Source organism: Emydura macquarii, unplaced genomic scaffold (genome assembly GCF_026122565.2).
Source record: "Emydura macquarii macquarii isolate MOO-44397 ecotype Brisbane River unplaced genomic scaffold, CSIRO-AGI_Emac_v2 contig_1644, whole genome shotgun sequence".
Lineage (NCBI taxonomy): Eukaryota > Metazoa > Chordata > Testudines > Chelidae > Emydura > Emydura macquarii.
Window position 1 is genome coordinate 3,363,494 of NW_027131781.1, and position 13,260 is coordinate 3,376,753.

Genomic DNA, 13,260 nt, shown 5'->3' on the forward strand with positions numbered 1-13,260 from the left:
CTACAATCAGTTAAGTTTGGTAAAGTTTGGGGAGTATGATTACTTTGACAAATCAAACAAATTTTTCTGAAAGTCAGAGGCTGACTTAGTAGAGAATATGTTAGAGTGAAGAGATGCTGTACATCTGAAGTGACTGATACAAAACTCCAAAATGGATCTGCTGCATTCCTTCACATTTAAAAATTGCACAGAAGAAAGAACAATGCGCAATAATCACAACATAAAACGGATGCTTTTTACACATACCACTAATGCTACTCAAAAAGAAATTTGTCTCTCTGGTCATGTAACATTCTGCTACCACCTGAACAGAGTATCCATTTTAGCAGTTCAACTCTTATTTCCCGCTACTATTTACAAATTTAAAAAATAAGACAAGACATTTTCAACTCCCTTTTATCTGACAGTCCTACAGCTCATAATGATAAACCACATACACCAAACTAAGTTATGAACACAGGAAATTATGCTCAGGTTAGTTTGAGATTCACAGGAAGTACCTTACTGAAGCTGATCACTCAGCACATGGAGTTTAAAATTTAAAGAAAAAACACTAATAACTTTCTATTTTCTTAGACATAAAAAGGGTTCTGTATATTAGTTTTTAGACATATGATTAAAGTATTCCTTTAATATAAAACACTTGGAAATGTTTTTTGGTATAGCAATTCAAACACTGCTTTTAACTGTAAGCCAGAATGTGTCAAAGGAACACCAGACATTCAAGAGAAGGTTTGCTGGTCTCTAATTTTGGTTTTCCTTCTTTGTAATTTGGTTTTCTAAAATTGTGTGTGGCTAACTATACCACTCACTAGGGGGGGAAAAAACAGATATAGCTCCACCAAAAGGAATATCAGAAGGATTCTTAAATTTTATATATATATTTATATAAACCTCTACCAAGACAGGTTTAGTTTGTGAAATATATATTTTATGCTAAAAAGCACAATTTAAAAAAAAACCAAAACAAACAAAAAAAACAAACCACAACCCACTAAGTTATGTTAGCACAATTATGCAATGTTCCATTGTTATTCTTTAGACAAAAGCAGCGTATCACTACTCATTTTTATCTAACATGACAATAAAGTAATTAACATATGCCTTTATAAGAAAAAAAGGCTGTTTGGCAAAAAACTTAAATGAGTAGAGATAAATACACACTTAGCACTTGAATAATTTTATGTTGTCATGATAACCATAACTACTGCTTACCTGATCTCATGTTTCATCAGTTTATCGTATAGAACTATGACATCTCTAAAGCAAAAATTTTAACACCTTCTTGGCCCCTCAACCCCCTCATAGTTATTGACCTTGCTTACAAAACAAATGAAAAAAATTGCATGAAACCTAATTTGCATGATAGACCTACTATTATAAAATAAAAACAACTAACCAGCTCCTCCTCTCGGACTAAATGCACTATAATCACACAGTTTATTCCTTGTGATAAGTAGCCTGCTTTCATTCTTCTGGCCAAACAGAATCCGGTTATCAACACGACACCTTTTGTAGACAGATCCATATGCCCTTTGCAGCTGAAAGTTATTAAACTGAATAAACATTAACCATTTAAATGCCCAGGGTGCACTATACATTGTAAATGCATTATATTACAGAATCTAAGATTAGAAAGAGTTAAATTAAAAAAAAAAACATTAAAGAAGGAATATTAAAGGAGAAGTACAATTTTCTTAAAATATTCTTACCTTAATCAAACGAAGGTCTCTAAACTCTGGTGCATCTCAGATTTCACAATTTCTAGAATACATTAGTTTCAAATAATCACCTACAATTTTCCTTTCCAATCTCCTAGGAAAAAAGAAAAAAAATATATTTATGCACCTGCTGTTTTGCCATTTGTGCTTAATTTTTCTGTCTGTAAAAATCCTCTTACTCAGCTCTGTCTGCTCTTAAGACAGCACTGCTGACGAATTTCAAGGATCAGTTCTTGACATGCAGAATCACTGAAGGATCAAGAGCATAAATGTCACTTCCTCTAGACAGTGCATCAGCTGCAAAAGAGTCTAATCTGCTATCCCCACCACAATCCTACCTAATTGAAGAGTAAATCCTGACATCTGCCTCATCGTGTCATAAAATGCCTGGCTTTCATTAAACATTTTCAAAGAATTCAGATTTAAATCCCAGATTTAAAGGATTCCATTTTTAAATAAACCATGATGGCGTTTCACTTGAGAAACTGCATAAAAGGAATAGACATAAAATGAAAACGGTAACAAAAAAACTGGAGCCTAGTTGCGACCTCGAACAAATTATGGCTGTCTGCACTTGGACTGCATAGGTAACCAAAGCCCTAAAATTATTAAATACATGTTAGGAAAAAAGATCCTGAATTAAACACTCTTATGAAGTGCTTTGTTTACAATTTCTGTGCTGGTCCTAAAATATTTGCAAAGATTTTCTATGTACTCTATTACTTTTGCATATTTCTTATACAATCCAAATGAGAACAGGAATAAGAAAAAGTATTGTGACGGGGTATTTCATAATGCAGTGGTCCCACTTTCCTGAAAACAGAAGAGAAATTGCTGTGGGCATAAAGTTGCAGATATGTGCTATACTTGAATCAAATAGTGAAAAAATATATTTACACCAACTAAAATGTTTAAATAATTTCATTTAATTTTTTTAATTCACTTTAAACACCATAGTTATTTTTTTCAAAAAGTAGCATTTTAATCATCATTCCCCCACCTCCACCCCCGGCCACCCCTAAAAACACCTTGGCGCTCATCTCTTTCCCTTGCATTCCTGATTTAAAATTAACAAAGACTCTTCTGTTAAACTGCTTGCCTTCAAGTGTCTTGGTTTTTAAAAGGATTACCCTTCACTAACAAACGAACTGGTCTCCTTAAATGGAGGTGTGTTTATTTGCTGCAGAAACAGACCTAAAACACACAATTGACTGTACACCTGAAATTTTATTTTCTGAAGCACTTGAATGTACTCATTGTTCTAGTCCAACAAGATAAATTTACTTTTAATACCTATTAAAAATTATGCCCAATACAATTCAAGACTGCATGACATTTCTTCTTACAATCTTCTCACTGGAGGCCCAATTTAATAAACAAAGACAGCTTTAATAATTCAAATCTTACTTTCAAAGATGCGATGCGCTTGTCAGAAGCTTTCTGCAATATAGTCAGTAAATTTCTTCAGTCTCTCCAAGGCTTTGCATATATTTAAGCCTGTGTTTTGCCTTTTGAATGCTGATAACTACAGTGTTTCTTTTCTCTCCTTTAAAGGATTAAACATAACCACACTGGCATTTTTATTACTGCATCATGCACCATTAAATTGTCAGTTTTTCTTCTATAGTCTTTTTTAAATGTGGCCTTCAAAATGTCTTTACAACAAAATGTTCATTTTTTCAGCATTTTTTATTTATAAATTGAAGCAACAAAACCAAAAAACAGTTTACATGTTTTCTTACAACCATCAAAAATTAAAAGCTGGGAAGAACAGTTTTAAAAAAATCAAACCCTACCTACTGCATATAGGGGACTGTGAACGTTAAAAGATTATAGCACACTAGGGTAACATCTCCTCAAAAGCCCCACAGATTCTAAAAAGCGTCCTTATTTAGTTTTACAAACAGCCTTGCTTTACTTTCCAGGAATAGTTTTTCCTGGCTCCTTTTACCGCCAAAGTTCCCAGGTTCGGCAAAGCCTTTGAGTGATCACTCAGGAGACTGACTGCTACACCTAAAAATCAATTTTATAGAAGAAGTGGTTGGATCCTTTACGTTTGTCTAAAAGGCATGTGCAACTAGAGATACTTTATAGTGATAGTTTAAAACCCCTACACTGAGATTCAGTAGAACTGAGTTCAGTTGCCCGCTCTACCACTGCTTTGCTGGGGGACCTTAGAAGTCATTTTTCTCCTCCTTCTCCCCCTCTCCCCACCCCGGCCCCATGCCTCAGTTTTCCCACCAGTAAAATGGGGATAACGAACCTGGTCTCCTTTGTAAAGCCGTTTGAGATCTATGGATGAGGAGTGCTATATACAAGCTAAGCATTATTATTAGTTCTGGAGGTGGCCCTCTTTAGTTTTCATTTGATTGTGTTTAAATATAGGCTCTACCTTAGTATACCCAGAGAGAGAGCCTGGTCTTACATTCTTGCCACATAGTAGATCTGAATGAGCCTTTTGGTTTTTATTCACATCTCCATCCCAAAACTACCTTTTAATCCCAGGTTATAGTCCCAGCATTCCCCTACATTTCAACTGTGCATTGTATTAGGTCACACATCCAAACGATATAAAATTGTTTCAGAACACTAACTTACATCTCACTAGCGACACATAAAACCCACAAACTCAACCAGCAAGCATCTAACCTAAAATACAGTCTTGTGGAGCATTATACTTCGCGGATCTCCAGGATCTTGAAGAGTTTAGTGAATATGGAGAATAGGTGCTTTGGAAATTTCAAGCCCCTTCAAGGATTTCAGCGTGTGCAGTCAAGTTTTAGTTAAAGTGAAAATTCTTGCCAAATTTGTCTTCCACTAATCAGACTCAGAAGGTATACACATAACATCAAGAAGCTGTGCTGGGTACCACCACATCTCACGCTGTGAATGGAAACAAGCAACTGATCGCTGTTCATTTTGAAAGAGACTAACAAGTAATTATGAATAGCAAGTCAGTTATTTCAACAACCGCATTTCTCAATTCCATCAATCTAATTCTGTCACAGTCTTCAGAAATTTCTCAGAGATGGGCAATCTAAAATCCCCAAGGGGGCTACTCACCACCTTCTTCACATTCCTGGCAACTGGTTGCTACCGCAGCTTGCACGCTTTCCACGCTAATAATTCCACTGACAAAAAAAACCACAAGCTAACTGAACAGCCAATGATTTCATACCAATTTCCTACCAGAAAGAAGGAATTATGATTAGTGCTGTTTCAGCTACCAAGATGGGAACCACAGCCACTTTGATAAGTGAGTTTTATCGTTCCTTACCGCAAGTCAGTGAATCCCCTTAACTTTCTGCAGGGACAAGAAACCAGAGGAATTATCTGTCCAGCAATATAAAGTTGCCACCAAGACCACTTCTTGCTAACTCGACTGAAAAAAACCCTTCCCTTTTGCCTGTCAAGACATGCCCAGAGGAAGCATAACATTTGGGGTATCAGACCTTTCCCTAGTGATACTAACTGATCAGTCACTTAAACTTGATGATTTTAGGTCTCCTCTTATTAATATAGCACCATGGAAATGTAATTTTACAGTAACAGTTAAACTGGCAATAAGTCCCTGCATTACAGACCTTACATTTCAAAGTGTACAAACGAGGAATAAACTAACAAGGAGCAGTCATTGGAGTTGTGTGTGGATGCTGTCTGTTTCCCTTTTCCAGGGAATAGAGGAATACCTCAATCAGTGAACAAAAATGAGAGAGAGAAGCAAGGGCTGAATTTCAGATGCCAGAACTGAAGTTTCACCCATGAGAGGTACCAAATACCATTTTTTCAACCGGACCCTCTCTGGCATACATTTCCCAAGGGTGCCATTTCCTTCCACCAACCTTTTAAAGGAACTTCATGACATGATGCTTCATACAGCCAGCAGTGTGGGGTATTAAAATACATTGGCTTAGCAAGTTACACAACGTTCCCATGCTATCCACAAAGTGATATGAAGAAAAAAATCAAAGGGAACTATTTTTATATTTCACTTAGAAAATAGCTCATAAGTTTAAAAAAAGATACAAAAGCTTAAGAAAGCTACCATTCTACCACATACACAAAAAAATCCAGCCCACTTTTATTTAGGATAATTTTCCTATAGTACAACATAAAAACAAACTCAAAATGTAGCTCATTTCTGTTCTTTAGCACAGAACTATAGAATTCTAATAATACCATCAATTTGTCTGAGACTGGTAACAATTTTTACCTAGAACATGTAAGGCCCTTTAACAAAAGTACTTTTATTTAAAATGCTCCTTGCATTTCTCCCTATTCCCATAAGTCAACATAAAGTAATGAAGTGAAGCTGACCAATGATTCAGTAAATCAAATGATTTTAGAATGATATGGATTTAAAAAAGTGGTCATGAGCTCTGGGTTAAAACAGGACCATCTAAAAGGAGGACATTTATTGTGCACCATCCTGATTCCGCTCTTGCAGTTATATCTATTCATTCAAAGGGGCCTATGAAGACTCAACAGAGGACTTGAGTAGCAATCTAGGGTCCATTCATGAGAGAAAGATTAGCGTGGAGAGGTCTAGTGATAAGAATGACAAACTTCTGTTTCTCTCTCATCTTGGGGTTGTAGAAAACAGCTACAGGACCTGAAATTAAGCCTAGTGGACTGCCTCAAAGCTGGATACAAGAGGGTCAAACAGAGGCATTCCCTGACTTCTCTAATTTTTGTTACTGCAGGCAGAAAAGTCTTCATGCTAAAGTGGATCCCCAGGAGGAGGAGATCCAGGAGGGGGGCAAAGAGCTTTTGCATCAATTAATGAGATTCAGACAACAGAAGAGGACTAGAAGTTGAGCACACTGTCAAATGCATCTGCTTGAAGGAACTTACTGTAACTCCACGCTTCCTGAAGTGAGCAGCTACTACCACCACCATGTGGCTGGGAGCTAATGAGACCAAAGATGGAGAACTGTCCTGACAATGCAGAATCATAGTATTATTGGTGCTGATGTCTATGGCACTCTAAGAAATAAGACTGACCAGACTAGCTACATCTTTATTCCATGGAGAAGTAGATTAAATATTTAAATAGGTGTGTGGACAACTGATCGCTAGAATGCTTTGATTAATTTGTAGAGCAAATAGGACACTAAGGATGGGTCACATGGGAGTACTTCACGCAGTGCTTTTACATCAGTCAGATGACAGATTAACTCTAGCTCTCTTCTGAGGGAAACAGAAGAGGATAATATGTACTGTGGGGTTGGAGAGTGAGAATCCACCATAACAGTGGATCTGACCCAGCATCCTAAGGCAACGAGGCTCCAAGGTAACAAGCAGCCCTCTGTTGCCAAGAGATGATGGGATGGAAGATTAAGGAAGAATAATTCTCTGAGGAGTCTGCACCCCATGGCTCCTGCAGGCTGAACCCTCACTTTGTAAGTGCCAGAAATCCCCTTGCTACCCCATTAGTACCCAAAAAAATGAATACTGGAAGTTAGGCAAGAGGCAGAAATGGCTCTGCCAACAGCTGAGAGAGAGAGAGAGAGAGAGAGAGAGAGAGAGAGAGACAGACAGACAGACAGACACGGCTGGTGAATAAAGAGGCAGCAGATAAAAGTAGAATTCATAGGCATTCTTCAGAAATCCAGTCATCTATCAATGGTATCTGAGAATTGTTCTGTCTACTTCTGAATGTGGGAAGGAAAGAGGATTTCCTGGATCTCACAATTCTTGGATCTTCTTTGGGCTCAGTAGCCCAACATCTCTACCTTCTCAGTAAACTGGTTAAGCTTAACAAGTAGGTTGGGAGGAAAAATATAAAGATCGCTGTAACCTATGTCCACTTTCTTTCTTACCACATTTGAAAGCATATAAATATCTACAGATGAAAGAGCTCTTACTGCCAAGAATTAAAAAACCTTATGATTCTTCTGTTATCCAGTATGTACTATTTTTATTTATGTTAATCCTTGCCCCCCTTCCCTACCACCTTCATTTTTCTAATTTAGATTGTGAACTCTTCAAGCCAAGAACCATGGCTTTATCTCTAAACAATATGCAGAGGTATGGCACTAGATAAAATGTTTTATAATAGGGACTGACCTTGCTACTCAGAAGCAACTGACATTAGTGCATATACAAGGACTTCTAAGGTCCTTGATCAGACATTCACTGACTGCCTTTTGTGTTACTGACAGCTGTGAGTGGGAGAAAAGTGCGGCTAATGTTAGCATTACTTCATCCAACAACACTATAGACGTATCATTTCAACAGCCAACTGAACTCATGTGTCAAGATGGACAAGAGTTCTACTAGTATTGAAAGTCAAATTTAGACAAGGTATGCGAGCTAAAATTGGAGACCACCTTCTGCATTTCTCATTTCAAAGCATTCTACAGGAAAATGCCACGCACAGCTGTGAAGTTGAATTTTGGCATCTATTTGTTTACAGTTCTGAAGCTATCATATACAGTTATTGCAATATAGCATTATGCCACTAAAGGGCATGTTTCAGTAAGCCATTACTACATGTCTTGAGTGGTTAAAGAACTAGGCTTGGAGTCTTAAGTTTCAGCATTTCCAAAACAGTATTAACAGACTACCAAGTTATACCCTGCTGTATCTTAATATTCTGTTATTGCAATAATTGTAAACTAGCATATAAACGAATATCCAAACATGGAAGATTTACACAGCCTCAAAGTCCTTTTACTAACATTTGTGTTAAACGTGCAAGAACAGAATTTTAGCACAGACTAAGCCTTAGTAGAATACTATGGAAATATAATATCGGATATGATTTTTAACCCTCAACACTGCCAGCATTTATGCCCACTGCTACTGAAGTCCCAATTCTGGCAAATCCATAATTCCAGACAGTCTGCCCTATGACATGCAGCTTTACCCAGAGCACAACTGTGTATCTCATCCAGTCAGCTCCACATTCTTACAGAAAAAATTTGAAGATGCTTCCTTAAGAGACAAATTTTTCCTCAAAAAAAAAAAAAAAAAAAAGACAGAGCTTCTCAGACCAGAATAAAGAAACAATTTTGGACACTAGGCAGAGCTGAGTAGGGGAAAAACCAAGCTATTAGAAGCTTTATGAGTAATTAGTTTTAATAATAGCATAACACTGAAGCAGGGCCCCCACATGGGGAGGAAAAAGGGTACACTTTACCAGGGCCCAGCCCAGCCTGCAACCCCCATTACCAGGAGGAAAAAAAATTTCATGGCTCATGAGATTGTTTGTATGGGATGAGGTATTGTGGTATGTGTGTGGGAGGGGGCCTATGTTACAAGTTTGTACTGGGCCCAAAAAAACTATGCTTGGGCCCTGCACTGAAGGGCAGCATACAGATGCATGGATTCCACAGCCAGAAGGGACCATACAGTCATCTTCTTGTCTGACCTCCTGTATAACACTGGCCATAGAACTCCTCCAAAATAATTCCTAGAGCAGATCTTTTAGAAAAAGATCAAATCTTGATTTAAAAGTTGTCAGTGATGGAGAATCCAGCAGGACACTTGGTAAATTGTTCCACTGGTGAATTACTCACTTAAAAATGTACACCTTATTTCCAGTCTGAATTAGTCTAGCTTCAACTTCTAGCCACTGGATCATGTTCTACTTCTCTCTCCTAGACTGAAGAGCCTTATATAAAAGAGTCAGAGCAGGTCAAGTGTGGACAGTAAGGGGTCAGCAATTTGCCCAGTTCTAATATCTCATGCCAAAGGGTTAACTAGATCAATCAAGAATTTTTATGTTGCTCCTAGAACTGATGTGACCTACAGACATCTGATTTTTACATCAAAAAAATCTGGAGTGGTCCTTCATAAACTCAATTTTTAAAAAAAGCAGAAGGGTTCATGTACTTTTAAAATACCCGAGAATTCTTTGCAACACCCTCATGCAAGTCTACAAATCAGATTTTTCCATCCTCATATTGGGAACTTTACCATCTCTTTTTAAATGGAATAGAAGTCAATATGGCTTCCTGTTGATTTTAAAGATATTCAAATAGTGTTTGACCAATAGCACTGTGCCTCATCTAGAACGAGCAAAATCAGTATTCCCTTTTTGCTCCCCCCCCCCCCATCACCAGCATCTCTACTGTGCTGTAAGCAAGGTTCAAGGTTGCCATTGCTCTATCATACGCATTTTACGGTCTATCCATTTTCAGTGCTCGGGAATGGACAGCATCTCGTGTCCTATTGGTGTACTAACTGTACAGTTTAAGTTAGATATTTGATATATAATCATCAAAACCAACAACCAAGTTTATTCCTCTCAGATTTCCCCTCTTCTCCCCAAATTTCTGTATTCTTCTTCTCTCCCCCAGCTCCATTTTGGAACAAGTACTGAGACAGGGCAGGCAGATTTACTTTTCAATAACTGCACAATTCTACTGGTTCCCAGATGAACAGAATGCCATTTTGGTGCCCCGTGTTATCAATGTGAAGGCAGCAATGTTGTAATGGAAAACATTTGATCTAAAAGGTTACCCAAATAGCTAAAAAGACATAAAGGTTAAAGATTACTTATCAGATAATGGTGGGGCAGATGAAGCCAGAAGTCTGATACCTTTAGAGCTACATTGAGAATACATGGGATTTTATATTGACATTTGTCATTTATTAAACGCAGTTTTCAGTTTAAAAATGGTATTTAAAGTATAGATGACACCCAATTAACCGCTCAGTATCAAGATTACATTAATATTCATGAAAAATATCAAAGGAGAAAGGAAGTTCTTAATTGTCTGAAGCAATGGCATCCCATCCAAAAAGAAATTAAGCATCAGTTTTAGCTGATTATTTAGTTTCCATTCTGATTTTCAGTTATTTTGAATGCTCAATGATTTGTGAGCTGTGTCCAACTCTCCTCTCCTGGAGGGGGGATGCAAGGAAGCCTGACAAAAATATACTTGCAGTACTGCAGATCCATCTGCTACATCTGCAGCAGCAGCCTGAACTACTACATAATGTCTAGCAAACATGTGGATGGAGCTCCGGATGGCAGCCTTGAATATGTCTTGTATTAGGACTTCCTGCAAGGATGCTGTAGAGGTGGCCTGTGCTCTTGTGGAGTCAGCTGTGACACTGCCAGGGGGCTGGGGGAGGATGTGTACAAACCTGTAGCACTCAATGATGCACCCAGAAGCCCACTGTGATTCTCTGAGGATACAGTTTAACCTTGTGATCTTTCTGCTATGGCTATAGAAAGTCTTGGTGACTTTGATAGGTTTGGTTCTTTGCAGGTACAATGCCAGGGCACATCAGATGATGGGGAGTGATGTCTCTTCTCTTCAGCAGAAGTGTGGGGTTTCGAGGGAGGAGGAGAGGAACAGGTAAACAGACACTTTGATTGATGTTGAAGTCAGAAACAACTTTGGGGAGAAGTTTAAGATGGAGGTGAAGGGATTCCTTTTCCTTGTGAAAGGAGGGTCTGCCACGATGACTCCCAACTTGCTGACCCGCCTGGCCGAAATGATAGCCACTAAAAAAAAATCAATTTTCAGGTGGGGGTACGGAACATGTCACTAAGGGTTCAAATGATAGTTTTGTAAGTGTCAACAAGAAAAGATTGAGGGGACACTGAGGCATGGGTCTGACCACTGGCTAGAAGGTCCTGATCAGATCCCCTATGAAATGTACTGTAGTTGGGTTGGCAACACAACATCCATCTATTGGAGGGAGGGAAAGCACTAACTACTATGAGATAGACTCGTAACAAGCTACTAGAAAGTTCTGAATTTTTTTAGAGACAGGAGATAGGTACTGCCTATGATCATCTGGTAGAGCTGGAGAGGAAGGAGTGACCGCTTCATCAGGAGAAATGGATGAAGCTCCCTTCAGTACCTGGATACCCAGATCAATATCTTCCTCCACATACTCCAACAGATCCAATGTGTGCTGAGAAGCTTGGTAAGATCCCTGAGTGGATCCCAAGCATCTGCCACAGGGATTTCTCAGTCCCTAATAAGACCAGAAAGAGGGGTCAACTGTTTGTGGTGGACCCCATGGCACTGGGTATCAGTGGTCCTCAACGAAGTCGTATCTGGAGGGATAGTGACCATCACTCCTTGACTGCCTTTCGGGGATCTGCTCTCTCCGAGGAGATGCAGAAGCAGCCAGCACATCTGATTTGTCCAAATCCAAAAACTGCTCTCCTTGTAATGGTAGGGCCATTGGTACTGGGACACTCCTGCCTGATGGTTGGAGATTAACTGGCCCTTGAGACACCGAAGTAGTATCATCCTCCATTGTAGTAATGTCCATCAGGAAGACTGGGCTGGGAAGGAGAGTGAGCATAAGGGAGGAAGATATCCTCCAGTGTTGCATATGTCTCTGTATGTCCTGGTGTCTGGAGGGTTCCCAATGGTCAGGACAGACGGTACCAGCACATGCCTGGAGGTGGTGTGGTCTTTAGACATACGAGTCTGTACAGATAACATGTCCGAACCCACGCTCTTAGATGGAACCAGCAGATAACTGCCTTTATGCCTCAGTACTGGAGTCACCAACGGATCTGGCAGATCTTCTACCTGCACACTTTACCCTCCAGTCTGGGGGTTCCCAGTGGTGCTGGTCCCTTAGGGTCCACACACGAAGGCTCACCTAGACTCAATGGGCTTGGGGAGGGATCGTGTCTCTTGTGGACAGTCCTTGACAGGGATCTGTCCTTATGACTATGAGAGTGCTCTCTCTTCTCGTAGGAAACCCTGTAGGAAGAGTCCATAGGTTTAGGTATTGCAGACTGCTCTCCTATGCAAGTGCTTGGAGAGGTGCTGCTTGTCTGTTGGGGCCAATATGCAAGGGGGGAGGGGAGGGATGGTCTCCCAGGCCTGGATCAGAGGAGCCTCAGAGCCTTCTCCATCAGGTGTTTCCTTAGTTGAAGCTCATGAGCTTCACGAGTTCTTGGTGGAAACAAATGGTAGATACTACATTTCAAGAGATATGCGTCTCTCCCAAGCAGTAGAGGCAGCACTGGTGATTACTGGTGACTGAGAAGAAGAAAGGGCAAGAGATGCAGTTCTTGAACCTCTGGACTCTGGGTATAGTCCCAGACCATGGGAAGGGAGTCCCCAGCTGGGGACAACAAGATACACAAACTATACTATAAAGCTCTAGCTATAATCGGTTTGAGTAGCACTAAAACAATTTACAAATCAATTTATAGGTTTTATCAAAAAATCTGAGGACACAGGATTCCGACTCAGACAATGCAGCTGTAAGAAGGAACTGGAGAGGCATTGGCCCACATTGCCTCTTATGCTCTAACTTTGGAGCACATAGGCACTGACTCTGGGTTTTGCCAGTGGGTGCCAATGGGTGAGGGCAGGGTCTCGAGGGAAGAGGTAGGGCTGGAGCAGGAAGAGGAATAATGCCACAACCCCCATTACCACGAGGAAAAAAAATTTTCATAGCCACAGTGAGAGCTGGCTGGTGCTCAGCTGATTTGCAGCAGCACTGTACACCACACAAAGCCACTGTTCGGTGAGGGCGCTGCAGTGCTGCACACACTGCCGCTGGCTCTTCGGTGGGCACGCGGCCAGCCCTGAACAGCTGATCT

At 39.8% G+C, this 13,260-nt stretch overlaps 1 protein-coding gene across 3 annotated transcripts in view; it reads right to left on the reverse strand.

Moving 5' to 3' along the window:
* Positions 1-13,260, reverse strand: part of GLCE (glucuronic acid epimerase) — a 113,736-nt gene that overhangs the window by 74,167 nt on the left and 26,309 nt on the right. For 2 of the 3 annotated variants that reach the window (XM_067555497.1, XM_067555498.1), the window contains exon 2: positions 1,713-1,815. The gene's annotated coding sequence lies outside the window, so the exon portion shown is untranslated. Of the gene's footprint in view, positions 1-1,712; positions 1,816-1,900; positions 1,971-2,059; positions 3,907-13,260 lie in introns of those variants that run through there. The other variant, XM_067555496.1, reaches the window with a different exon arrangement.